This window comes from Passer domesticus, chromosome 3 (assembly GCF_036417665.1).
Source record: "Passer domesticus isolate bPasDom1 chromosome 3, bPasDom1.hap1, whole genome shotgun sequence".
In the NCBI taxonomy this organism is placed as follows: Eukaryota; Metazoa; Chordata; class Aves; order Passeriformes; family Passeridae; genus Passer; species Passer domesticus.
In genome coordinates this window covers 11,205,890-11,232,482 of record NC_087476.1, presented here as the reverse complement: position 1 = coordinate 11,232,482, position 26,593 = coordinate 11,205,890, and the positions used below count along the sequence as shown (strand labels likewise).

Below are 26,593 nucleotides of genomic sequence, written 5' to 3'. Positions count from 1 at the left end.
CTTGTAGTTGTCAGTGAGCTATGCAACAGAAAAGTAGAAATTTGCTTTAATTTGGAGCTTTTTAACCATCATAATGATGTGGTTAGGGGAGTTCCACAGACTTTTTCCTAAGTGAAATCCAGTGGGTGTGAACAGATCCTGTGAATACCTCAGAGAGTCCTGCCAGGGCTCCACCAGAAACAGTACATCTCCCTGGAGCATGGCAGACTTTTCAAAAGCAGTAAATTGCAGATTTTGTTCCTTACAGGGCTTTGTTAATCAAAGGTTTACATCTGCAGATTTAAGCATTTATACAAGTTGAGCTTTTAGCTAATATTATTTAAATAGGGTTTGGAATGTTGTAGGCAGCCAAAATTAGTCTTTCCTCTTAACATATGGTATGGTATAACAGAACATCTAAGCCTTTAATCTTGCTAAGTAGGAGAGAGATGGAGAAATCAAACATTTTTAAGTCAATAAGCAGCTGATAGCAATATTATATGCATGTGAAGTACAGCAGCTAGTGTTGGAGAAGCTGTGTTTTTCAACTGCAAGGAAGAACTTTTATATTATGGATTGCTCAACAAAATCCAGGTATTTAAAAAGTCCCCTGGAATAAAAGCTAAACCTACACATATAAGACCAATGATTCCTTTTAGCGCTCTGCAAAAAAAGTACACCTAAGTATGCCAGGCCATAAAAAAGTCCCACAGATCCAGTGTGTGACAAGCCATTATAGAATAAAACCCTCAGACATCAAAGGTTTTGTTCATAAAGTTAAGCACAGGAATTTAGTTTGCAGAGCCAGAACCAGAATTTCATTTTCTGTAAGTTGTTTATTCTTTGCCTTAGACAGAGATTTCATGAAGCAGATTGAAACTCCAAGGTTTTGTATTCAGCTTCAGGCCAGTCTGATATATTCATTTGAATTCAAGAGCAAGAAAATTTCTACAAAGTTTTCTCCAATTTCTCCAAATTTTTATTTTGGGCACAGTGGATTGCATTCCTGATCTTGCAAACACTTTATGCATGTTCTTAATTTTGTACAACCCTTTGATCTGTGAAACCATAAAAGTTTACTCTTGTGTGTTAACATTTGAAGGACCAGACACATCAGAGTAGCAATATGTGTTTACTTTGAGAAATAAAAAGGAACAACAATACCAGAAGCTGGAGTATTTCACAATCTAAAACCAGACAAATTCTCCTCTGGGGCACATCTAGCAAATCTCAGTTCCCACGCTTTTCTCCAAAATAGCACTTGAAGTTTAACTACTGAAGTAACTAGGTAGCTGCTTTAAATGAGGACATATGCTTGGAATGGCACTGCTAAATCTCTGCCTTTCTGATGTACAGAACTCCAGGACTCTTCTCCCACAGCGCAAAGGTGGAAAGACACATGGGACTGCCCAGGTGTGCCTGGCTGGGACAAACCTGCCTGTGGGAGGAAGTTTAAGGGAGAAAAAGAGGCAAGAATTAAAAGGAGTGAACTCCTCAACAACACAGCAACTGTGATTTGTGTCATATAAGAAGGGACAATTCTGCAGCCGTTCATCACTCTTGGAGTTATGTCCTGCCTTGCTCTTCCTGCCAGAAGGGGGAGAGAGTGGCATTGTGTAATCAGGCTTCTGCTGGTGCCCTGCAATACCAACCCACTCCTGTGCAGGAGAGAGCCAACAACAAAAGTAAAGCATGCATTTGCCTTGCTACATCTGTGCAAGGCCTATAGATATCACTCAAGGTGTGAATGGACTCTAAACAAACCAAATGGATAGATATCTTCGCTCTTCCACGGCTAAAATCCCATTTGTTTAAATATCTGCCACTTGTTACTAAAGCTGTACCAAATAGAAGATTGCACTTGGTAAAAGATAGAAGTAATGTTCTTAATTAAAACAGATTCTTTAAATGTTTTGTTTGATAAGCAAGTCTCAAGATAACTTTGTTCCTTAATGAGGCAGTCCTGTTGATTTTGTATTAATCTGGCAGATTTTTGTCACTTGGAAAAAAAAATCTAACTATAAAGTCTTTTTATCTTTATTCCATTTTTCTCTGGCTTCATTTAAAAAAAATAATTTCCTTATCTGCTGTGCAGCCTCTGCTCAGTCCTTGTCAGAAATGTGTTTCTTCTTCGACACTATCAGCATTTGTACATTTGCTGAAGTTAAGCTATCTCTGTTGTCTAGAAAGCAGTTTCTTTGCTGGCTCTAGACTTAAAAGAAAAAATAAAAAAAAAGCTTGGCAAACTTATTTTTAAACAATGCCTGGTATTTAATGAAGCATTCCCAGCTGTAAAGGATGTGACACCACAGGTGAATTACAAAACCGACATTAAATCTGAGATGCTCTCAGAAGTCTGCTTTTGCCTTGCTGACACAGTGGTCCCATCCTGACACAGTGGTCCCATCCTGACACTGCTGTCTCCTCTCTGCCAAGCAGTAGCAGGCAACGAGCCCTTCGTGCTGATTTCTCTTTGGAAGATCAATCAGTAATGGTGAAACTGGGTATAATCCAAGAGTAACTGTGCTTCATTTACTGTCTTGGGCCAGAGGCAGTCAATCAACAAGCATAATAAAAATTTCTGTTTTCCAGAAAAAAATCGACTGCTTTAAATGAGGGACCAAACCAGAGAGTAAAGCCTTCAGCATTTCACATAGTACCTAACCCATGTCTCTTTTTTCTATACAGAATTTGGCATAACCTAAAAACTAACTGTCCCATGCTTCATCTTAGATATTTTCTGGCATGAAAAGACAAGTACAGCCCTGTCCCACACACAGAGGAATTCAGGAGCCCTATTTAAATATTCCTCCTGCATAATGCTGTCTAAAATATATTTCTTTATGAAACATGTATGCTACTTCAGCCTCAGATTTCAAAGGTCCTGTTGTAAAAGGTGGTTAACAGCCTGAAGAACAAAGCACATTTTCAAACATCAGAAGGGTCTGGGTGACAACACATTTGTGAGACTTGTGTGACTAAGGGGGGGAATGTCAGCACCCTTATAATTTTTAAGTACATGAAAAAAAAATCTTCCTTTCTCCTCTATGGAACAATCTTTCAAACTAGGAGGCATGGGGGTGTAAAAATTCTTTTGGCAGGAGTACTTTCCTCTGCAGGACATGCAATATCATTTAAGCCTTACATGACATGGTGATATTCCTACAGCAATTTTCCAATCCTGTCTCATGTTGTTATCAGATATTTCTCCTCTTCTCTTTTCATGTTTGTGGAGGGTGGGGATAAAAGAAGGAAGAGGATGCAGAATGAGACAATTGTCAAGAATGAGACAATTTTTCTCCCACTGACTGAGAACAAGAGAGGCTGAGCTGGGTTCTTTGACCCCTCCATCATACCATGGGTGTCAAAAACAAGATGAAGCTGGGAAGAGTAGGAATGATCTACCTCTCTCAGAATAGAGGAAATAAAAGCAGCTCAGGTTCAGAACACCATTTGGGAGAAAGGCACAGGGGCAAATGAATATTAATTTCTTTTCATTTTCATCTGCCAAATGAAACCAAATTCACTCCCAGAAGATAGTTTGAAAATAAGTCTTCTAAGACAACAACTTTCCTGGCTAGATAATCAAAAGTGATGAGAAAGATATTAAATGAACTGAGCTTTCCATGTGTGGGTATGTCCATTAAAATGGGTGTAGGCTGTATGTTGAATGGCCCAGACATGAACCATCTGTAACTTGGAAATTACTGAGCTGTCCTAGCACCCAGTTCTAGTGTAAATAGACACTAAAACATACTAATGTGCTGTGTGCTGTCTGCAGTGCAGATAGATTATGTCTGTCTTCTCAGAGAATAGACAGAAAAAGGTCATCCCTTCCATGCAGTCATGTGCAGCATTATCGTTAGCTCATGATGCACATTAGCCAACTAAAAGGAAACATTTCCAGGAAAGTAATGGATCTGTTAGTTCCTCTGGTTCAGTAGCCAAATTTTCCTTTTGTTCCCATGATGATTAGTTCTCATAACATATGAGAAAAGTAATTCCCTTTGTCTAGAAACATTAAATAACCATATCATTAAGAGTTCAACACTTGGCAATTTGTAAACTAGGTATTAACACTCCAAAACGAAGAATCAGTGGCTACTTAAGACATTGCAACAAAGCTGCATGGCCAGTTGTGACTTTTAAATAGTGAAGGGAGAAAGAGAGCTTTTTTTTTTCCTCTTTTGCAAATTAAATATTTTTTCTGGCAACAATTTTAGCAAATTCTTCTCTTTTTAATGACAACTCTGGATTGTTTTTTTACCATCTTTGCATACAACTAAGATGCTTCTGCCTCCCAAACAAACAATGAAGATTTGGAACTGTAGGCAAATCAGTGTTTGGTGACATGCTCATAAAACCATCAAGGAACTTAAATTCCATGCAGCAGTTGATGTTTACAAGCCAGCTCATTATACCTTTGCTAAGAATCATACACAACTTTTTGATTTCCTTTCACCAGAGTGGCCCCAAAAATGGTGTCAACAGCAAGGCAAGAGAAAAAAAATGAGTTTAGAGCTCTCCTTCTGAAGATGGGGTTACATGAACCTGACTCCACATTAGGTAGTGGGGACAGCAAAAGTATCTAATTTTCTGAGGAAGACGGAAGAGCAGGCCAGCTGGCAGCTCCTGAGGACCACAGAGAGCAGGAAAAGAGCCAACTGGAGCAGATAGGCTGCAGGCTTGGGAAGTGCTTGGAGAGAGACCGTGGGAATGGGCAGAGGGAAGGCTGCAGAGGTAGGGGGGAACCGTATTCCAGAGCTTTGCCTGACATGAGTGAGGAGCTTGCTTCTGACTTGATAAGACATATCAGACATGCTGGTGAAGGGATTTGGGAGCAGAGGGAGGAGGGAAAGGAGAATTTAGCTATGACTTCAATGAGTGGAAAAGCTAGATTTCAGAAAATCACAGAGCAAGCATAAAGAAGCAGCCAAGAAATGAACCTGAGTTTTACTGGAAGGAATTGGTAGAATTTTGAATAGCAAAAAGGAGTAATTGACTCCATTTAATGACAGGGCTCACATCAGAAATAGGTATGTCAATTTTTATATGGAGGCATATATTTTGCTATCTACACACCAACATACATAGAAGTGGTAAATTCACAAGTTCTGTTTTAGATCATACTCCTCCAAGTTATTGTCATGTGAAACTTGATCTTGACTATAATTAATGAAAGTTTAGAACGGCTTAGCTAAGGAAATATGGAGTTTGATAGTGTATAATTAGAAATTAATTGCTTTAAAAGAAGTATATTATCATAAAATATATTATGAAGACAAATCTAGGTTGTGTATTACACAACAGATCAAATGACCATAATAATCTCTTCTGGCTTTAGTGTGCAGAAAATTTATAGAGGGAGATGTAAATTTGATACACTGAAGGCTTTGTTCTGTTCAGGATTGGCTTCTTAGCTGATTTAAGGAGATGCATGCGCAGAGCCAAGTTCAAGAATGGATGTAAAGACTGATGTGTGAAGTGGTTCTTTTTGGTGCCACAGGAAGACCTCACACAAAGGTAGGTCAGCTTTCCTTTGGTGATGGCAGGTGTGTCTCACCTGCCTCAGTAACCTGTGCCTGCTGTAAAGAAAGTCCCATTCGCTGCTCTGATGTGCCTAAAACTAAAACTGGGGAGACTGAGACTTTCAATAGATGCCTTGAAAGACACTACATTTTCTCCAGTTGACTGAACAGGAAATATAGAAATCTTAAAAGTGACTTCCTGCTAGGAATATACCGTTACCTGGATCCTTTGCTGAAGGGTCTGCCATGAAAATCTTACTCAGCCATCCCGCTATCTATCTCCACTCAACCTATCCACAGAGACAACTTGAAGTAGCATTTTGTTTTAGGCCTGGCATTTGTGAAATACTTGTTAAATTACCTCAGAAATCATTAGATAAGTGCCAAGGAAATTTAGGAAGAATTCCAGTTCAATGAAAGAAGCTTTCCAAAAATCTGTACGTTTTGGACAAGTGGATCAATTAAGAAATCTCATGAGACATTTACAGTGCCAGAAAGTGTTGGTTTTTTAAGATTCAGAAGCCCAGTATGCATGAAATACAATTTTTTTTAGAAGTAAGAGCAGAATCACATATCCAAGCTGCTGAATTATTAATATTTTTAAATGTATAACATTATCTAGTAATGAATCTGGTCTTTGTGTTTTGTAGTCTATATTGTAGTCTATATTGAAGAACTCCCCCCTCCCCATTATTTTTTTAAGTTTTGCCCTATCTTTACCCAGTTCACTAAGAACCTGATGGCTGTTTTGATGGCTGTGTTTTTCCATGAATCACAGTTAGAAGTTCTCATGTTTTATGAAACACAAAGTCAAAACAGAATATTAGAGGCAGTAAAATGTAAGGTCATTCAAGCAATAGGACTAGGAACTGAAGCCAGACAACCTTGTGCTTTCATTGCAAGGTCTTTCTCCTCCTCCAGCCCTTTTAAGCAGAAGTGCCTAACACCTTGGTGCTTTCAGCAGGTTTCCACACTAGGCACATCTCTGGAGGTCAGAGGAGGGTGGGAAAATCTCTCTGTCAGTGCGTGGGAGGGCCCTGACAGCTGCAGGCGGAGCTGGGGCCCACCGAAACCAATTTGGCAGCCCTTGCTGCTCTCTGGCCTCCAGAGATGGTGACCTGGAATGCAAAGCCTCCTGCTTTGTGTGGTCTTGTGCCTACACAGGCTGCACGAGCCTAATGCTAGTCTTGCTAGAAGAGGTAAGTTATAGAAATTATTCAGGTATGTAGAAATCTTAATTAAAACCCATGAGCTCAGCTCATTTACAATTCGTAAATATCTCAGTCTAATTTCTGGGATGAAAATTGGAAAACAGGAGAAGAAACTACAAAATGAAGGAAAGAACTACCTTACTACAGCCAATTACTGTGAAAAGAGTAAATATGTCTTCATTGTAACTTTGAAAAAGGAAAGTTTTGGCCTGGACTCTACTGTGGCATTATCTCAGACTTAGAAAGAGAGTGATGAATTTGTTGGGATACTCACTGGAGAAACTGCTTGATTGCAATCTGGCCTGCTGCTTAAGGAAAATAAAATTTGAGTTCTCATCAGGCAACAAGCCTGTATAAGTTAATAGGCTTTAATAATAGCACCTCATTACATTTTTATAAAACTGCCTGGGAAATGAATGCTGGAAATACAAAGGAAAGCTCTAAGGGATCACAGTTATAAAGCAAAGATAACAATATTACAGCATTTCAAAATAATGCATACACTATACTGGATACCACACAGAATTCAGTGACTGGGATTAAGGCCAAGTGAGCTTTTTTGAATGGATGTCCAAAGCAGATGGGAGACCTGACTCATGCTTTGGAATAGAAGAATGATTTCTGGGACAAGGTGTTTGGGAAGCCTGATAGCAGTCAGAAAATTAGGGGGTACTAGCCTCTATGAATGCTGATGTATGGTAACAATATTGTGGTCACTATTACAAAAGTCATATATGCCAGCAAATAATACTAATGATAGTCATACTTTTTGTATCCAAGGCACACAATTTCTTTCCCATGGATTTTTATTACCTCTGTGCAGCAACTGTTGACAAACATTTACATTTTTGAAAAATGATGAGCAGTAGGTTTGTGAACTTGGAGACATTGCTGTTCCAAACAACTGGTTATTAATCAAAGCTGTGGTGAAGAAACTCTTAGACTCAGTGGAGGTAAGAGCAACAAGAGGAGAACACTTGTGAATGGATGCATGAGCAAACAGCACACACTGCAGAAAATAATGCTTTTATCAATGACGTCAGTCACATTGCCTGTAGTAAGGATCAATTTTAGGGGTTTTGTGTGGGATCCAGGGCTCCCAGGCCTGAGTAATGGAGGAAAGCACTTCTGGAGGATGATGCAAAATATCTGAGTTGTACTGCAATTAGGATATTAATTTTGATACCTTCTTCTTTCCTTTTGCTATACTTAGAACCTCAGCAGGTACCTAAATTAAAATTAGCTTAGACAAATTTAAATTAAAATTAGTCGAGACAAATTACATTCCCACTGCTCCACTGTGTTCAGTGCCATGAAATGCCTCTGGGGGCTGTGTGTGCTCTACTTCATAGGATTCTTTTAGTATATCAGGGGCAGATTTCCTCTGATCCTGTGTCCTCAGGGGTAATGCTACATTTTAAGTAGTGTTTCAAATTTTTCAGGTTGTCATGGTCAGTTGTTGACTAGAGGTGAGGCTTTCATGTGACACTCACTGACTCTTCTGGAATAGCAAACTATCTTATATTCATCTTGTTTGAGGGTTTTCTTATGGGAGTTTTTGATGGCAACTCTGAGCATGTGTGGCTAATTCTTGCCTACTAGAGTCTGGCTGTTTTGTCTTTGAGGAATGAAGTCATAAGAGATAGACTCAAACCAGAACGTGACACATTCCTTGGAGGTGGAGAGATGCTCCTTCCTCCGCACCAAGGAGACCTGAGGGCAACGCCAGAGCCTCGACATTGAAACATTTCAGAAGGCAAGGTTCATGTCTCTGACTTCAGCCAAGACTGAGTGTGAGTGCTCATTAAATATTAAATAATAGTACAGTTCAGATCTGAATCCAAACTTCTCATCTTGCACCATTCCAGCTGAGCTGGTTATGAACGGGAACACGGCTTGGAAACCCCTTTGAACTTTGGAGGAATTTTGGTTCTGGATCTAAAAGCTGAGTTCAGTAGTGTGTAGCAAGGGCTTTCAGTCAAAAGGGAAGCATGAAAGGAAATAATTCAGGATTATTTTTGTAACATATTTGAGTAAACAACAGACAAAAAAAAGTCAAGTCATCTTGTATTCTAATTGCCAAAAGTTATCTAAAAATACAAATTAAAAATATGAAACAGGCTTGTATGAGTACACTTGAACCACTATTTCACAAAAGTTTTAACTGTGGAAAAAAAACAACTTTATAACACCACCTGCTGTTCAGCTGGTTTTGACCTGACCCCTTTCTCCTTTTCTTGTTATTATAAACAGTGAGCTCTTTAAGTGAGAGCTGTTTAAAGGATAGGGGGCTGTAAGTGTTCCTTCCTAGATCCCAGATGCAGTGGGAGACTGATGGGCTTTTTGATCTTTATTTTATGAGTGTCTGATAAATTGCCTCTGGCACCTGGCAACTGAAATTTCACTATCTGAAAACTAACCCTTATGTCAAACAATGTGGCCAGTCTCATACTCCAAGTTAAAGAGCTGCATGCATTTAAGCACAGGATGTTTTCCAACATTCAGTACAGTATGTGGTGAAGCCCTGCTTCACATATTATTATTAGACAGATCCTCAGCTGATGTAAATTGGCATAACCCCATATGATTAAAGGAGCTGAGCTGTTTTACATCAGCTGGCAACCTGGTCCAAAGTGCAACACACATACTTTTGATTTAAAATAGTATTTTGTATGTGATTCTTCAAAGGTTGGTATGTTTCAACTTTTTCAATATATTGCTCTGCAGCCTCTGTTTTTTGTTTCTGAGGCAAGGGAAAAAAAAAAAAAAGAAAGGATTAAGATAAAGAATCATGGGTAATGTTCTCTGGTTTGCACGTTTTTTGGCTGATTTAGATGGAAACTGAGCTATCGTGTATTTGAAATCAAAGTCTCAAATGGTGCTCTGGGTAATGACTACCAAGCTGTGTTACTCCTTGTGCCCTGGGGGAAGACACTGGTCCCCACTTTGCTTCTCATGTATTCTGGAAAATGATAGGGAGACTCATGCCTTTTTTGTCAGAATTAAAAAAATCAGCAACAGATCTGCCTGAAATACTGGGATTTCTGCCTAGTAGTAATCCCAGCATTTCATATTTTTCTCATCCTCTTTTGCAACAAGGATCTGTGAGGGAGAACAACAGAAATGGAGAAGAGGATTTATCCTGAGGAGCAATGAGGAAAACAGTGGGAGACATACAGATGAACTGGAACCACTGTAAGGAAATAAGTGTAGAGGCAGCAATTCCCATATTTAAATAAACCAGAACGTGGTGCAGTCCTACAGAGGTTGTAGGACTTGTTCCTGCATGGGCAGCCAAGTGTGGCTCAGAGGTCTCTGCTGGGCTTGAGAGTGGGAGGAAGGTTTTCAATGCTCCCTTAGTCAAAGGAGTCTGGAAATGTCAGCTGGGTGAGAGAGAGCATTAAATCTCAAATAAAGCAAAAAACACAAAGTAACTGAAGAGCCCAATCAGCACAGCAAACTGTGTATGTCAGTAATAGTAAATTCTAGGTTTCTTTTCTACATTCTTGAGGGAGCTTAATAGGAACACTGGTGTGAAGTCAGATTAAGTTTATATTTTTTCAAGTTCATATGTCTCCTTCTGCAGGATCCATTTCCTGTTACAGGCATCCAAGTGTGACCAAATCTACCGCCTGTGACCAAAGCTACAGTGCTGTGCACAGTTGTAATTGTTTTCTGTTGACCAACACACATCCAAATATTAGGTTTCTCCAGAGGAGAACATGCCCTCACTTATAACATATGCCTCTTCATTTCTTGCTGCCGTCCTCCACCACCCTGAATACCCTGCAGAAGGACTGGGCACTGACTTTGGAAGGATGGCAGCATTCAGCACCCAGCACTGGAGTGCAGGTTAGATGGCTCCTTGGGAGACATCCTGTTGGAGGATGACATCCCACCCAGAGTGCTAATAAGATGGTTCCTTTTACAGGAAAGCTCATGCTGGCAAATTGTCTTTGAAAACAATGCTGTTTTCTTAGAGCAGAGCATTCTGTGTTTCCAGGCAGGACAGGCAGCCTGGCTGGCAGGGTGCTGTGGGAGGGCTGCACACATCTGAGCTCTGGTGCAGGCTTGGCCTCCGGGCTTGTGCGGGGGTACAGATGAGCACCTCTGGAATTACTTTGCATCTCCTTCTACCCCCAGCCTTGCCTATTAAAGTGGGATCATGTAAAACCTAGCACAAATTAAGCCTGGAGCTTAGAAGAGGCTGTTAGCTGCTACTGAAGCGCAAATAAAAATAATCCGTAATTCTTCCATAGAAGATTTAAAGCAAACAGTCTGGGAAAGAAACAGCCACATTTTACTTCACTAAAAAATCCCATAGGACAAAAGGAAATGCAGATGTTCTGACTGAACTGTCTTATGAGTTGTTGACTAGTTAATTAATCAAAGTTGTCTAGTGATTTATTGATTAACAGAGCTTCTGCAGTCATGAACACGTCAAATTTCACAATGGAAAATTTAGCAATGGAAAAAGTCTGGTCTTTTAGTTCCTTCCTTAATCAAGACAGAGAATGGCATGAGAACTGAGGACATTTCATGTATTAAGCTTATGCCAGGCAATCTAATTATGTGATAGTATTGCTTAGGCAATTTTGATTGTTTTTTCCATGCAGCTTTTTGTTAAGTGGAGAGATTTTTTTTTCATATTTTAACACTGCTAACAGTACCCCCCATATAAGAAATCCTGTAATGTCTTTAAGTATATACAGACACAAGTATGCAGTATTTCCTGTGATTGTAGTCACATTTGGTAGTGTAATAAAGGATAAATCCCAAAGAAGTTACCTTTCCTGTAGCTGGGAACGCACAGAAATAAAATATATTGAAATCTTCTTGAAAGACTGAGACCTACCTTAACTATTAGTGTTGCTTTGGTCCCTGTTCAACCCTATCATAAGAAGAATGTGATAAGGGCTATTATTTGCAAACATTTGCCCCTCTGTAAAGTTTTCTATAAATATTTAAAAAGCTAATCAAATATGTGCATTTGAATTGTTATTCAGAAGACACTGAGGTCTGTCACTTTGCTCATATGTCCTGGGAGGTTAAGTTTCTCTGTCATAAAGATCAGTTCTGCATGATCATAAGCTTCTCCTTTGTATGTGGTGAAGGTCAGCTGTAAATGGGTCTGTTTCTCCAATGTGCATGTGTATCACAGAATCATTTGGGCTTTAACGGCCCTTCAGAATCATCCAGATCCAACCCCCCTGCCATGGGCAGGGACACCTTCCAGTAGATCAGGTTGTTCAAAGCCTCATTCAACCTGGTCTTGAACACTTCCAGGGATGGAGCATCCACAGCTTCTCTGGGCAGCCTGTTCCAGTGACACACCCCCCTCACAGTAAAGAATTTCTTCCTAGTATCTAATCTAAACCTCCTCTCTTTCAGTTTAAAGCCAGTACCTCTCATCATATTCCAACAGGCCCTTTTAAAAAATCCCTGTCCAGCTCCATTGTAGGGTCCTTTAGGATCAATAGCCCCAACTCTTTCAGCCTGTCTTCATAGAAGTTTTCCAGTTCTCTGATCATCTTTGTGACCTCCTCTGGATGTGCTCCAACAGGTCCATGTCCTTCTTATGTTGGGATCCTCACAGCTGAGCACAGTACTCCAGGTCGGGTCTCACAAGATCAGAGTAGGGGGGGAAATTCCTTTTTCTTGACCTGCTAGACATGTTACTTTTGATGCAGTCCAGGACACAGAATCACAGAATGGGTCAGGTTGGAAGGGACTACAGTCATCTGGCCCAACCTTCCTGCTCAAGCAAGGTCATCCCAGAGCTCATGGCACAGGATTGTGTCCAGATGTTTTTTTAATATCTCCAGTGAGGGAGACTCCACAGTCTCTGGGAATCTGTTCCCGTGCTTCGTCACCTTTACAGAGATGCTTTCCAGCAGGTTGGCTCCCAGCCTGTAATGATGCCTGGGGTTATTCTTCCCCACATGCAGCACCTTGCATTTGCCTTTCCTGAATTTCAGATTGTTCTTTTCCCATCTCTTCAACCTGCCACAGTCCCTCTGAAGTGTAGCACAGCTGTCTGAGATATTGGCCACTCCTCCTGGCTTTCTGTCACTGTGGAAATTGCTGAGGCAGCCTCTGCCCCTTTATCCAAGCAATTGATCAATGAGTTAAACAATGCTAGGCCAAGTATCACAAGTCCAACTGCACCCCGTGCCCCTGACCTTGGCCTTCTGGGATCTGCTGTTCAGCCTTTTCTCAATCCACCTTAATCCACCTCATTCCCTCCTCAGTTTGCCTGTGAGGATATTGTGAGAGACAGCACTGAAAGTGTTGCTGAAATTGAGGTAGACAATATCTGTTGTTCTCCCTTTGTCCATCCAGGCAGTTGTTTCATCCTAGAAGGCAATCAGATTGGTTAAGCACGATTTCACATTTAGTGAATCCATGATGATTCCTCCTGGCCACCTTCTTATCATCCATGTGGATAGAGATGGCCTCCAGAATCAGGTGTTCCATCATCTTTCCAGGGATTGAGGTGAGGCTGCCTGGCAGGTAGTTCCCTGGATCCTCCTCCTTGCCTTTATTGAAGAGTGGAGTGACATTTGCTTTCTTTTAGTCCTCAGGCACCTCTCCTATCTCCATGACCCTACAGTTGGCTTTCTGGGTTGTGAGTATGCATTGCCAAGCCACACTGAGCTTTTTGTCCACCATCACTCTCAAGTCCTTCTCCCCATGCCTGCTTTCAATCCATTCTCCACCCAGCCTGCACTTGTCCTTGGGATTGCCTGACCCAGCTACAGGACCTTGCACTTGGCCTTGCTGAACTTCATGAGATTCACGTGGGCTGCACCCTCAAACCTGTCAAGGTCCCTCTGAACTGTCTCTCATATATTCTAAACATCTCTCAGGGCAATTGTGCACCAGACTGGGTAAGACATTCTGTATCATGCAGGAATGTCCTCCAGCAAAGCATGGAGAGGTCAGAAGGCTCATTGTAAGAGAGGATGACCCTGTATAAAGAGGTTTTCCTAATAGCGTCCCAGTGTCAGCAGCTGGTAGAAAGTTCAGTTTCTGGTTTCACGACTCTTCAATAATGCTAGATCTATTTATTGTATTGTACTCCATTTTTCATATTTATTGTACAATATTTCATAACATATTATTTTATATGTTCTTATTTATACAAGTCTGATTCCAGAAGAAGAAAGGTGATTTGAATTTGACTTCATCACATCTTCCTGGCTTCTGGAGCAGCCCACTGGAACAGCCCCCAGCTTCAAAAGCTGGTGTTCCTGATGCTACTCATTTTGACACAAGTGCTGAACTAATCTTTGGCTCAGTAGGTGCTGAGGGAATTCCATCAGATCATTTACACACACCTGCACTTAATGAACTTAAAAAATGAGGTAATACCATTTTAATGACAGAAATTCTCAGATTCTTGAGCTGATAACTTGGTTTGAGAAGGCAGTTACTGTTTTCCCAATGGGAAGAAAGAAAATAATTTTTTTCTGCTAATTGTAATATCTGGATATTCAATCCACATATTTTTTTAATATAACTTTGAATTACCTATGGTAAAAAAATCTGAAGAGCTTTTTCTAACAAAAAAGTGAAGCATACATGAAAAAAAAAGAAGGCTATTTTAAATATGAACATTAGAATACTGAAAATACAAGTATTCTGAAAGGATAGATATTTCTAGAAGTATAGGGATATATTCTTGTACATATATGTATCCTATATTACAAAGATAAAACTTCCACATAAATTAGTAGGAAAGAATTACTGGAATAAGTTAAGAAAATATGACTTTATTAAGGAGTTGGCTTTTCATGTTCCAACCATGACCATATTGTTGTATTTTAAATGCTTGGACTCTAAAAAGAAATTTTAACATGATTTTTAGGGACTTTTGATCAGTGACTAGCTTGCTTTCTTTGAACCTGCATTGCATCTGTCTTTGCACACAAAATTTCTTCTAATGTCCACAGAAGCTCTATGAGAATTATAGGTGTAGGATGCACAACAATTATCTGATGATTAAAAACCTACAGTGAAAAGACACAAATTTATTCACTTCCAATATCATAGGGACACCTGTAATGAAGATTAAAGTCTGAAATGTACAAAGAACTACTCCGGTATCTGTGTTCTGTTACTCTGTCACACCTTCAGCCCCCACAGGGTAAGAGGCTCTTTCACAGGGTGACAGGCACTTTCCTGGGGACCACAGAGACCACAATGCTCTCATCTATCTATTAACAACCAGCAGGGAAAGTTTATATCGGAATAATGAAATAATGCATGGTCTTCAAAATCATCTCCTCCTTGAATCCCTGTTTCCCAGGAGTAATTTTCTCCAGTGGACAGTTTCTGTGCATGCATTTTATTTGACTTACCCAAGCCTCATGAATCACTGTGGTCACTCAAGTCACTCATCTTCCTGGGCTGCAGCCTGCCTAAAGCCAGCCCTCGACACAGGCCTCAGTTAAATCTGCAAAGAGAGGTGGAGTGAATCAGGGTCTTCCAGTGTTACAATTAATAACAGTTTGGCTCTTGTTCTGTTAAAGCTTGACATAGTATTTATTACACCTATGGGTTGCAAAGGATCTACTCCAGCAGTAAAGATTACACCCAGAGTTCACAGGATTTGGCTCTGATGTTTCATACATTCTGTAATGCATGCTACAAAAAGGGGTGGTTTTTTGGCTCACAAATGATCATTTCTTAATAGAAATGGGAAACAAATGCAGCAGCCTCTCTTTGACACCAGCCTGCAGAACCCCATCTCAGGGCACACAGGATCAGTGTTGTGCAAAGTTTGAGATATGTGAAGGGGAATGATCTTGGATTCAGCTGAGTTTTGCAGCCTGAGCCCTGTTCCTGGTCCCAGCACAACTCCAGGGAATGGAGAAGAGATCCAGCTGTGGTGTTCTCCAGAGATATCTCCAGAGATACCTACCTACCTACCTGGGCATCCAGCTGCTGCTTGGAAGAGCAGCACACAAAGGCCACAGATAAGCAGAGACTTCTCAGTTGCACAGACATTCTGGTTTTTGTTCCTCAAGGACCTTCCAAACTTTTTTTTCATTATTTTCTCACCTTCTTTTTCTTTGTTTATTTCCCTGTTTTCAGGGGGAGCTGAAGAAAACAGAGTGAGACTGTGGGGTTCCCTGAGTGCTCCCCTTCCTCTCGCTGGCTTTGTGCTGTAAGAGGAGATGTCACCCTCTGGTCTGAGCTGACACTGTGCTGAGCAGTGGCTTTGAAAATGCAGGTCCAGCAAGAGCCCGAGGAAGTCCAGCCTTTGATCAGCCACACGGCAGCATAGGTGATGTGTCATCACAGAGTCAGGGACTGCACTTTTTAGTCAGGGGTTACCTTTAATCTCTAATTTGGCAAAACAAAACATAATAAAGCAGAAAGTTCCCCTGAAGCATTTAATTTTTTGCCTTCAATGCCAGAGGGCTTAAGTGTGGCAGTTTGGTGATGTGCTATGCAAATTAAAGCTGTGAAAAAACAAAGCTAGTTAAACACAGGTTTTTCTTTAGCAGGTAATTATTCTTAGCTGTTTCCACATGCCTCCTTACATCCACGAAACCCTGGTACATTACAATGAAAGACTTATTTCAGAACTCACACATGCACTATTTTTTTAGCAGTGGAAGCACAAGCAGAACATCTGGGTGCCAAGTTCAAGCAAAGTGCAAGATTTTTTTTCTTCATTCAATGTTGGTGTGTCCCATCATGTAACTGTGATATATGATAAAAGGAAAAATCACAGCCAAACTCAACCTTGTTCAAAGCAAGGTGCTAGTGAAAGGATGGGATGGAAAATAAGTACTAATGGATTAATGTTCCATGATAAATGTTTTATTATAAAAGCTAGCGAGTGATTAGATAATTCTTGCTTCCAAAAGCAGGGTTTAAATATTTCTGCTTGGCTAGAAACCAAAATAAATACATCACTTAGCTATCTGGTTTATAGGAACATCTATATGAATAAAAAAGTAATAGAGACTTGGTTCCTTTTGTACAGTAGGTGTAATAAATAGCCAGCTATAGCAATGTGCTGCTTACTGTTTGGAGCTGTTACGATACATAAAAAGAAATTATTGCAAGTATTAAAGGTACAGCCAGAATTCTCCTCCATACAACAGAGCTACACTGTTATTAATTTTGATAGTTTTCAAAGGGTTCAACTGTAAAAGTTCAGATAAAGAAATCTCCCTCTTTAAGGAAAATGAAGATACAGACAGAGAAAAAAACCCCTGAATATTTAGATTTATAAAAGTTATACAAACACTTGAGCCACAACAATTTTCATTTCCACCTGTAGAGCAGATTTTGAACACAGGTGGACTTGTCAAAAGGATATAAAGATATTAAGTATAATTCCTTGTAAAACTTTGTTTCTGTAGATATCGTAATTAATTAATATATCTGAAAAGTCTTATGGGGGAAATTAATCTTATCCCTGTTTCACTGGTGAAGAAGTAAAGGTATTCAGAAATAAGCCAGTTTATTCAGCAGCCTCCAACAAATCAGACTGCAGATGTCTCAGGTCCAATTAAATACCATGTTTAAAGGATCATGATGGCGCTGATTGCCTTGGTTATACTTGATGCAAATGCTTGGACAGACACTTGATACTTTCTTCTTTGGGAAGTTCTTTAGAGAGACAGTTCCTCAAACTATCTACGGTGCCCTCTGCACAGTTTTCTCAGAATAACCAATATAATTTCAAATAGCATTACATGAATTCAGTCTGGGAAGCCTGGCTGGACCTTGAGGAGAGTTGGAGGAGAAAAGACAGACCCTATCATATGAGATCTCTTCCTGTGTACAACTGCTGAAACGTGGATAAGAAGGTTAGAAAAAATGATGCAAACTCTAAGTCACAGGTGCAGTGACAGTTGCAGTTCATTGACTTACCAGAGAATGAACAAACACAGGAATGTGTGAGCTGCAGGGAGGAGGACACAGAAGTTATTTCACTAGAACATCAGATTAAGAGTAAAGCAGAACAATGCAGAGAAATGTGCTCATGCTATTTTCCTTTGACAGCTTAGGATCTAAGTCTGAACTCTGCTTTTTGTTGAACACCCTTGATTTTGTTCATGTCACTCTGGCTTGCCTGAATGATTAAGGGATGCTCCAAGTGCCAAGGGAATATAAATGACATGAGCAACAGTCAAAGCAACCATAAGTTGATCAGTAGATATTCACAGTGAAGTGCCCAATTTTAAAGCATGACCTTGTGCTTCTTTAACATTACAACCCTCCCAAATTCTAACCTTAATAGCTCAGGCTGGTCTCAATATGAAAGGGAAACAGACTGTTCTCTTAGTTCTGACAGCCTAGGGAGGAGTGAGTGTTTATGCATTTTTCTTCTGGCTGTCTAGAATTCAATATTTAATAAATATATTTAGTACATGGTGTCTGCTGACGGTGGGTTGCTGGATGAGCTTATGGGCTGTTGCTCTGTCTTCTGGAATCTCACCACCTGTTCTGTGCACAGGATGAGAGGACAAAAGCACGAGTGCACCTACTAAGTCCAAGTTCCCTGGACTTTGGAGAAATTGTCCTGGCCAGCGGTTTTGGGCTCAGGCAGACAAGCCTAAAACTGAGCAAATATGGGGGACCCCAGTCTGTGCTGAAGTCTGTACTATCACATCTGTGCTGCAAACAGTCCTCAGATACTCCTTAAAATGCTTACTAAGGAATGTCTACTCACACTGCACTCACTCCAGTGTAAACACACCCTTAAAGCAGATGTAGAACATGCCCCAGAGGGAGATAATGCAACACCCAGGGAAGGGTGGTGCATAAAGCAGCCTGCATGCAGCCACTGCCCTGCACATTCGTACTGAGATGAAGGTCAGACTTCAGCTTGGTGCAAAGCTAGTGGAGCATGACAGCCACATAAAATATGATATAATAAACATATGGGAGTGTTGCTTTCTTCTGCTGCTATCAGTCTTATGGATGTCAGTGGAACAAAGATTTGGCCTGTGTTGCATGGCCCTACAGTAGTTTTACAAACAAGGTAGATTTATATGGCTTTGGAGTTAAGCTACTGCTGCAAAAACAAGTCCTGTAGAAATGTTTGGTGTGAGAGTATTTATAGAGAGGCTACACTGGTCTCTATTGTATTAATGCTGAGGCTCTCTTAAAATTATGCAGTGCATAATTCTTTTCCATTTCTGCTAAGGGAGGAGTAGAAAATATACTTTTATGGAAAGATTCCCAGTCCTAATATCCCTAGCTTAAAATAAACCCCTTTATGAAAGTACTTGAATTAAGCTGTGTACTGAAAGCCAGTAGAAGAAACAATATTGAATTATCTTGCATGCAAATTACTAGAAAATGCATCTGGTGAAGCTGTGCAGCACATCCATGAATAAAGATACACAACCACCACTGCAGTTCAACACACTATTTCCTCTGAAGTTCAACAAACACTGGAATTTGAGTTTGATGGGTGCTGAAGTCCATTTCACAAAATTACCTGGTCATGCAACTCATATGTAATTGAAATAGGAGCTGATTGCTTTGAATAGCTTTTATCAAATGGACCCAAATTTTGTATCTATCAAACTTCACTATATTTTCAAATATAGTGTATCTATCAAACTTCACTATATCTATCAAACTTCACTCTATTTTGTATCTATCAAACTTCACTATATTTCCAAAATATAATTCCAAAATATATTCCTAACATCAAAATGTTATCAAACACTGCAGGAAGAGCTGCTCTAATGAATGTTTTACAACATTTAAACATTCTCACTGGAGCATGAAAACAGTGCGCCTATGAGTAACCTGAAGAAGATGCAGGAAAATCCTTTTTTCCTATGTGGTACAGAAGTGACTTGAGGGATCCCATGTATGACTGTAGCCTTTCATATTGCTGAAATTCTTAAAAAGTAAAACAGAACTATCACATGTAAATCCAAGGGATGCATATGAAGGTGGGGAAGTTTTCTCCCTTCCCGCTGATCTGTATGAATAGAGCAATAACATATTTCTTTGAGTGCAAAGTTTGGGGTCAGAATGTTGGTTTTGTCAGAAGAAGGCCTGGGACAGGTTTTCTTTTTAAAATGACCTTTCATCATAAAATGAAATTTTTCTAGTGCTTATAGAATTTGGGGCATTGGGGTGTATCCTGCAGTATTTTGAATTAAAACTGACAAACGTTGGAGTGCATGTTACCATCCCTATTTGTCTGAGAGCCTGGGATGGGGTTGATACTGTGCCTGTGTCCTCAGCCACAGGGAAGTTTGGATTTTCCAGGCATGCAGTGACACAGGTGAAGAGATGGATGCAGGCCAACCATGGGCTGCAATCTCAGGTAGGAGTAAGGTTTGTACACCACAGTTCAAGGCAAGCTTTCTTCAAAGCACTGATCACAGTAAGAGCCTAAATAGGGTTTTCTAAATTGCCTTTTGAGGTGCCTCTCTCTCCTTAATGGCTATAAAGAGAGTGTAGGGTGACTGGCCTCTGAAATTAGTTGCTTCCACTGATACTGTGAATATCTACTGAGTGCCACCTGGAAAGTATTTGCTTCCTCCTGGCTCTCTGAAGATTGACCCTGTTCACTCAGGCTATGCTCCTGGGTGAGCTTTTGCCCCTGCCTGAACTCAGAGAGTGAAGGTTTGTTTATATCCAAACTGAATTAAAATTTCCATGTAGTACAGGCTATGGAGCTGTGTGAAAACTGCAACTGACTCCAGGGAATCTTGGTTTACAGTGAACCTCTTGAACAAAGAAACATGAATTTTCTGGTTTTCCCCACTCCTCTGATCCCCCCACGATGAGCCAAAGGAATTCAGCCAGGGAGGGGGTGGCTCAGGCTTTGCTTTTGGGGCTTTTCACTCAAATGAAGATGCTGACTCCTCATGAAGCTACTAGTGGGCTAAGTGTAAATCTGCTTTCCCACCCCAAGGATTTGCCTCTGACTATCCACAGAAATTTATAGTTTGTTTTTAAAAAAAATATTGCTCCCCCTTACCCATAAAAGAGAGAGGCTTGTTGGAGCTGCACACCTCCCCGGCACGGTGCTATTGGTTGCCCTGCCAGCCCTGTAATGTAAATTACCTTTGCACTTTGTAATAGAGTCAGCACCATGACAGGAACTCACACATCACTCAGTTGGCTAAGGGTAATAAAGAGGAAAATCAAAAGGAGCATGAGTTCATGCTGGAGGTATGTGCAATCAAGGAGAGAGATTTATGACAAAAGCTGAGTTATAATATTATAGGGTATAAACAGCTTCTTACTGTTATGTTTTCATACACCCCATGTTCCTTCAGTAAGTACAGTGTTAAGTTTGGGGGAGATTTAGCTGTGAATTTTTGCCTTCTTAAAAATGTCTGGAAAACAAACTTGCATTTATGTGGCATAAAAATCATTGCTGAGGTTCAGCCTGCCGGTGCGGATAAGTACAAGGTAGCAGCCTCTGGCTAACTGGCATCAAAAGCATATTTCAAAAGTCTGGTGTGATGATTCTCATTCGTTGACAGAGGTTTAGCTTCTGCAAAACTCACTTGGTCTATTCACCACACTGCAGTGATATCTATCATCAGTAGGCACTCAGTATTATGTGTTTACCAGAAGCAGTGCCAAGTGCCTGACACAGGGATGGCCTCAGTGCAGACTGTACCCAATTCATTGCCCTCAGAATATCCTGACTATAGCGTTATCCAAGCGTCCTCTGCTACAGGGTAGGAAAGGCTGTGCTGTCTTGGGCCAAAGCTTTACCAATTTCTGTTGCAGATGCTGAGGGAACACCACTCTCTCAGGGGATGGCACACTGATGTCCTTGGTTCCATGCTGGTGATGTCCCACAGAGCTGCTCCATCACCATCAGAGCTCCTGGGCATGGTCTGCAGTCCCAGTGATGTGGGCCAGCAGCCCTGCATCCTCTTTCCCCTCCACTCACACTATCCCCTGCCTCATAGGTGGACAAGTAGTTGGTGTTCAAAAGAATAAAGAGAATAAAGAATAAAGAATAAAGAAAAGCAGAATAAAAAGCAAAAGAAAAAGAAATGTAACTTGGAATTAGCTCAGAACAGAATTTCAGATGAACTGAAATGCTGCAGAACCATGTAACAAAAATGAGACCACTTCAATGTGCTTTTTTTTTGTCCCTGTCTTTGGTACAAAAAGCAGTTCTTTGCACTTGCTAGCATGATATGGGCTGAGTTGCCCTGTAAAACTGCAAAAAGAACATTTTTGGTGTCTGTGTTTCTTCTCATGGTTTTTATGCTACTTTTATTCTCATCTGGGAAACCAGCAACAGGCCCAGGCACTGAGATCTCCTGCCCACCCTTTGCTCACATTGAGCTGTAGCCATGACCTCAGTCAAAGTCTCTAGGGACTGGCGTACACTGCCATGGAATGTCAGAAATGGGATTTCCATTTTTCACCCCATCTCACCCCACAACTCCATTGGCTGTGGCGAGATAGAGGGGGAGCCATGTTTAGCCCCAAAGAAACTGTCTCATAGTTTGACAAGAGGGTAGAATTACAGAATCATAGAATCAATTAGGTGGCAAAAGACCTCTGAATGTATTGAGTCCAACCTTTGACTGAACACCACCATGTCAACTAGACCTGACATTGCTACATCCAGTCTTTCTTAAACACCTCCAGGATCAGTCAGTGGAGAAGGTGGAAAACATCACCTCACTTTTTATATTAAAGCAAAAAGGATGAAGCAGATGTTTTTAAGTAAACATGGACTCTTGTTATACATTTCTGAGAAGTCAAGAGAAGCTTTTTCAGAAGCAGGAGTAGCCCATGAATTTAAAGGAGTTTTAAATACTGTACTTTCCCATAAAGCTATAAAATCCTGGCAGAAAGCTCAGCAGCCAATCAAGAAGGAATGAACCTGAGCATGTTATAACTCAGATTACCAATAAAAATGTCAGTCTGAAATCAGAAGTGGGTAGTTTTATAATCTTGAACTGAAAGTATTTTTTAATTGCTTTCAAATGGGGAACTTAACAATATAATTAAATATATGTATAAAAAGCCCCAAAGTGCTACAATCTGCTTTACTATCTGACTTTGTCAAGCTGATTATTATTACAATAGGGGAAATGGTGGATTTGAATGTCTTTTCTCTGGCACTGCAATTTCCCAGCTGTTTTATTGGGATTGTATTAAAACTGGACAAAATGTACTCTGCTGCTTCCATAAAAACTAGTTGAGCATTAAGAGTTAATACCAGCATTTTAAAATCATTAAAACCAGCCTATAGCTGTAGATTAGTGTGGGGTGAGATGTGTTATTTGAAGCAGGTGTGATCTGTCAGGAGCAGTGTTTTGGCATTTTACAACCAGTGGGGCTAGGTGCACAGCTGTAGACTGAAGAAAAATGGACCAGCGTGGGTACAATGGGCGGCTTTGTATATATGTTGCTATTTTGCTAATGCACTTTTAGCGTATATATAGATAAACAGTTCAAATATTGATTGGTATTTTGTGGTATTAATAGGCTCACTTTAATCTGGTTTAGTCTCTAAAGTATATTACATTGATCAGTGACCACTGATATATTTTCTTAGTGAGACTAAATTATGCTCTTTCCCAAAGGCTTTGTCTGTAAACAAAAGCGCCTGGAGGAATAGTTTGGAGAGTGAAAGAGAGCTGAGTATGTGTCAGTCAGGTGTAAACTGCTGGAAATTACCTGTTACTGTTTATGGGCCAGCTTGTACAGATTGCTCCAGAACAGAGTTGGTTGGGAGCCAGCGATCAAACACTTCTTTTGTTGGAAAATGCCAGTATGGGGAAACAGAAGTATTTCACAGGAATGTGTCAGTCTGATGAAGTTTTGATGAAATACAAACAGGGTCCTGCTGGAAGCCTACCATGTTCCTGCCAACCCGCACAGGTTGTTGTTGGACTAGAAACTGTTTATTCTTCTAAGGCTCATGTTGATAGGGCTGCCCCAACCTCCACAGGTCCTGACCCTCCCTGGTGCTGGTGGGGTTGGGCAGTGTGGAAGCCTTAGAGGGTGATCTTCCAAGAATTATTTGATGATGTAAATTTCAAACCTCAAATTTCAATACCTCAATTGTGACAAAACAGATTTTTTTTTTATGTGGATTTTCTTTTCCATGGGGTGTTTTTATATTTCTAATTTTCCAAAAGGCAGTAAAGCTTTCAATTTTTTTAAGTAAAGGTATCTTCCAAAGAGAAGAAAATTTCAACTTAATTTCATATAGTTGATGGCACAGAAATGCTACTGAAATGATGCACGTGGATAACCCAAACTTTCATGTAACCTTCTCATATTTTGATAGCAACATATTATTTGGGACAGGAACATGTAGTGGTCTTCCACTGTTTAAAGTAGTAATATCCTGAATTTCATAGCAGAAAATTTCCTGATGTGACTGGTTTAAAGAATGTTATTTATTATACTACAGAACTAGTGAAAAGTATTTTTTTAAGCTATGTGGTAGAAACAAAATATAATTGAAATATGTAAACTCTGTAAGTTTATGGAAATTGACTTAAACACCATAAAGACTGATAAGTGGATTTTAAGAACAAATAGATTTCTGTGAGACTGACAGGTTGTAGATAACATACAGAGAGAGCTCATTCCTTTGCTATAAATATGAGAGTCTGTTTTTCTTCCCACCTATACTGATTTTTTTTTCATTGCAAGTAATTTTCTTGCAGTGGAGCTACTAGTGATTTATACTAGTGCAAATAAGAATTAGAATTGGGATCATTACTTTCAACCCAGCAGTGTCCATTTAACTGTCACAATGGGTAAAGACAAGAGCTCTCAGAGAAGGTTGTTTATCCTTATGGGAAGGGACAATAAAAACCACAGGGGATTTCCCTTCTGGCCTGGATGGAATTTTAAGGGATGGGAAAGGGTAATTTTTATTCTACACTTTAATTATCCAAGACCTTTGATGTTAGTGGTAGATATCAGTATAAATCTCAAGGGCATGAAGTTAATGGAATTACATTAAGGGTGAATTTTCCTCAAGGAGCAATTCACACACTCTGCTTTGCAGCTAAGAGTGCTATAGGTCAACAAGGCTTTGCTAATTATTACAGATTACGTGAAACATGACTACTTAGACCACAGAAATATGTACCGTTAAATTTCACATGTATAACCAAAAAGACAATATTATTCTGAACCTTTCCTGTTGGACAAAATACTAGAATTTTTTACTACTAGACCCCAGCCAGGAGCACTGGTATGTTAGCTGGAGGACTGTGAGTATAAAACAAGGTCTTAAGAGTTTAATCCTTATTTTTGTACTTATATCTTGTACTATTTGCATTCCCTGTTACTGGGACATTCACACGATCCCTGGTGACTCCTGGGACACAAAATGTGTATCCTGTGCAGCCAAAGGAGCAAAGCCAGCACTGTCACATAATAAATAAAAATGTGGAAGATGAAATGTTATAACATCCTGAAGGGTGTATTAAATGAAGTCAAGCTAAGGAAGAATGTATTCAGAAAGGCCTGTGAGACCAGACCAAGTATTTTCAGTTCAAAATATCACAATGGGAGTGCAAGGGCATTATTTTCATCATCTCTGATGGTGGGGAGGAATAAGGGCAGAGATCAAGGAGAACTACCACCAACACTTTCAATGTCTCCAGTGTATAAGAGTGGCCATCATTAATCAGCCAGCAATGGTCACATGAGGGTACATGATATTATAACCTCCCTTTTGCAAAGAGAAGCTATTCTGTGGCAAGGCTTGGAAACTACTTTTGCTGAAAACTGGTCTCTATTTGGAAATTTCCCATGTCTGTGGGAGAGGATTGTAGCTCTTACTGATGGTAAAGTTTTGGTAGAAATTATTTAGAGGAAAACTGTGTTCTAAAATGGAAGTGGCAGGAAGAAAACTGTCTCTATGTACACAGTGGCTCAGTCTGAAAAAGCATTAATTTAAAGACTTCCTATGCTTTACTATCATTAACACATTGTAAACACATGAAGCTAACTATTCATAAAATAGCATCCATTTCATGGTCCAGAACCACTCATCTCTTGTGGGAAACCATGCAGGAAGAGCAGGGTGAGCCCCTGGGGAATAGGAAAAAATTTAATATCATTCCTTAAGGCAAGATAATATTTCTCTGGCCCATAAGCAAGCAGCTCATTTGAATGTGAGAATGGTATAGCTGCAAGACTGCCATAGGATCTAAAATCCAACCCCCCTGCATGATTCTGCATCCCATCAGTACAGTAGAAGATAACTGGGGCTACAGCAAATCTTGTGCTTCTTAATCCTCAGCCTGATGCTTTTGCAGGCTTTACTCCAGAAAAAGTTAAGCAGAAAGTCCTACAACCTGTGGCAGATAACTTAATTGAAAATTGTAAGGTCTCAGATAAAATAACATGATGAGGTCTGGATTTCAAGGAGGATACAGGTATGCACAAGATGAAGAAAGTTCAATACTGTGAGAAAGATTTGAAAATGAATAAAGAGATTTGTCACGAAAAGTTGAAGAATTGAGTTTATTTTCTCTATCATAGAAAAAAAATGCAATAAACATCTGTCACAATGTGACATGGATTACTCTTGTTCCTTTTTCCAGGATGGTGGATATATTAGGTCATAAGTCCAGGGACAATGACAGATTTTAAGTCAACAGTGGTGGCAATGTGAAGCTGAGGAAAATACTGCTTCACCTCTCTAAAGACAGCATTTCTTGGTTACCATTATATTTCCAAGTGGCACTGTCATCTGCTAAGCAACAGCTCTGCCCTGTTTCTCATTCTGCATTACTCTGCATTTCCAGAAATCTGCTTCTAGGCACTGTTGCAGCTCCTGCACCGGCTTTTTGTTCCTCTAAACACAAGCTCGGCCAAAAGTTTGCTGAAAGCATGAAACAGGTACTTTCACTTCTCTGCTTA

At 40.1% G+C, this 26,593-nt stretch overlaps 1 long non-coding RNA gene across 1 annotated transcript; it reads left to right on the top strand.

Annotated features, from left to right (window-relative positions):
• Positions 1 to 8,399: 8,399 nt before the first annotated feature.
• LOC135295984 (uncharacterized) lies at positions 8,400 to 16,046 on the top strand. The gene is made up of 3 exons (XR_010358023.1): positions 8,400 to 8,511; positions 9,818 to 9,913; positions 15,818 to 16,046. It is a non-coding gene; the product is annotated as an uncharacterized LOC135295984 (long non-coding RNA).
• The last annotated feature ends 10,547 nt before the right edge of the window (positions 16,047 to 26,593 follow it).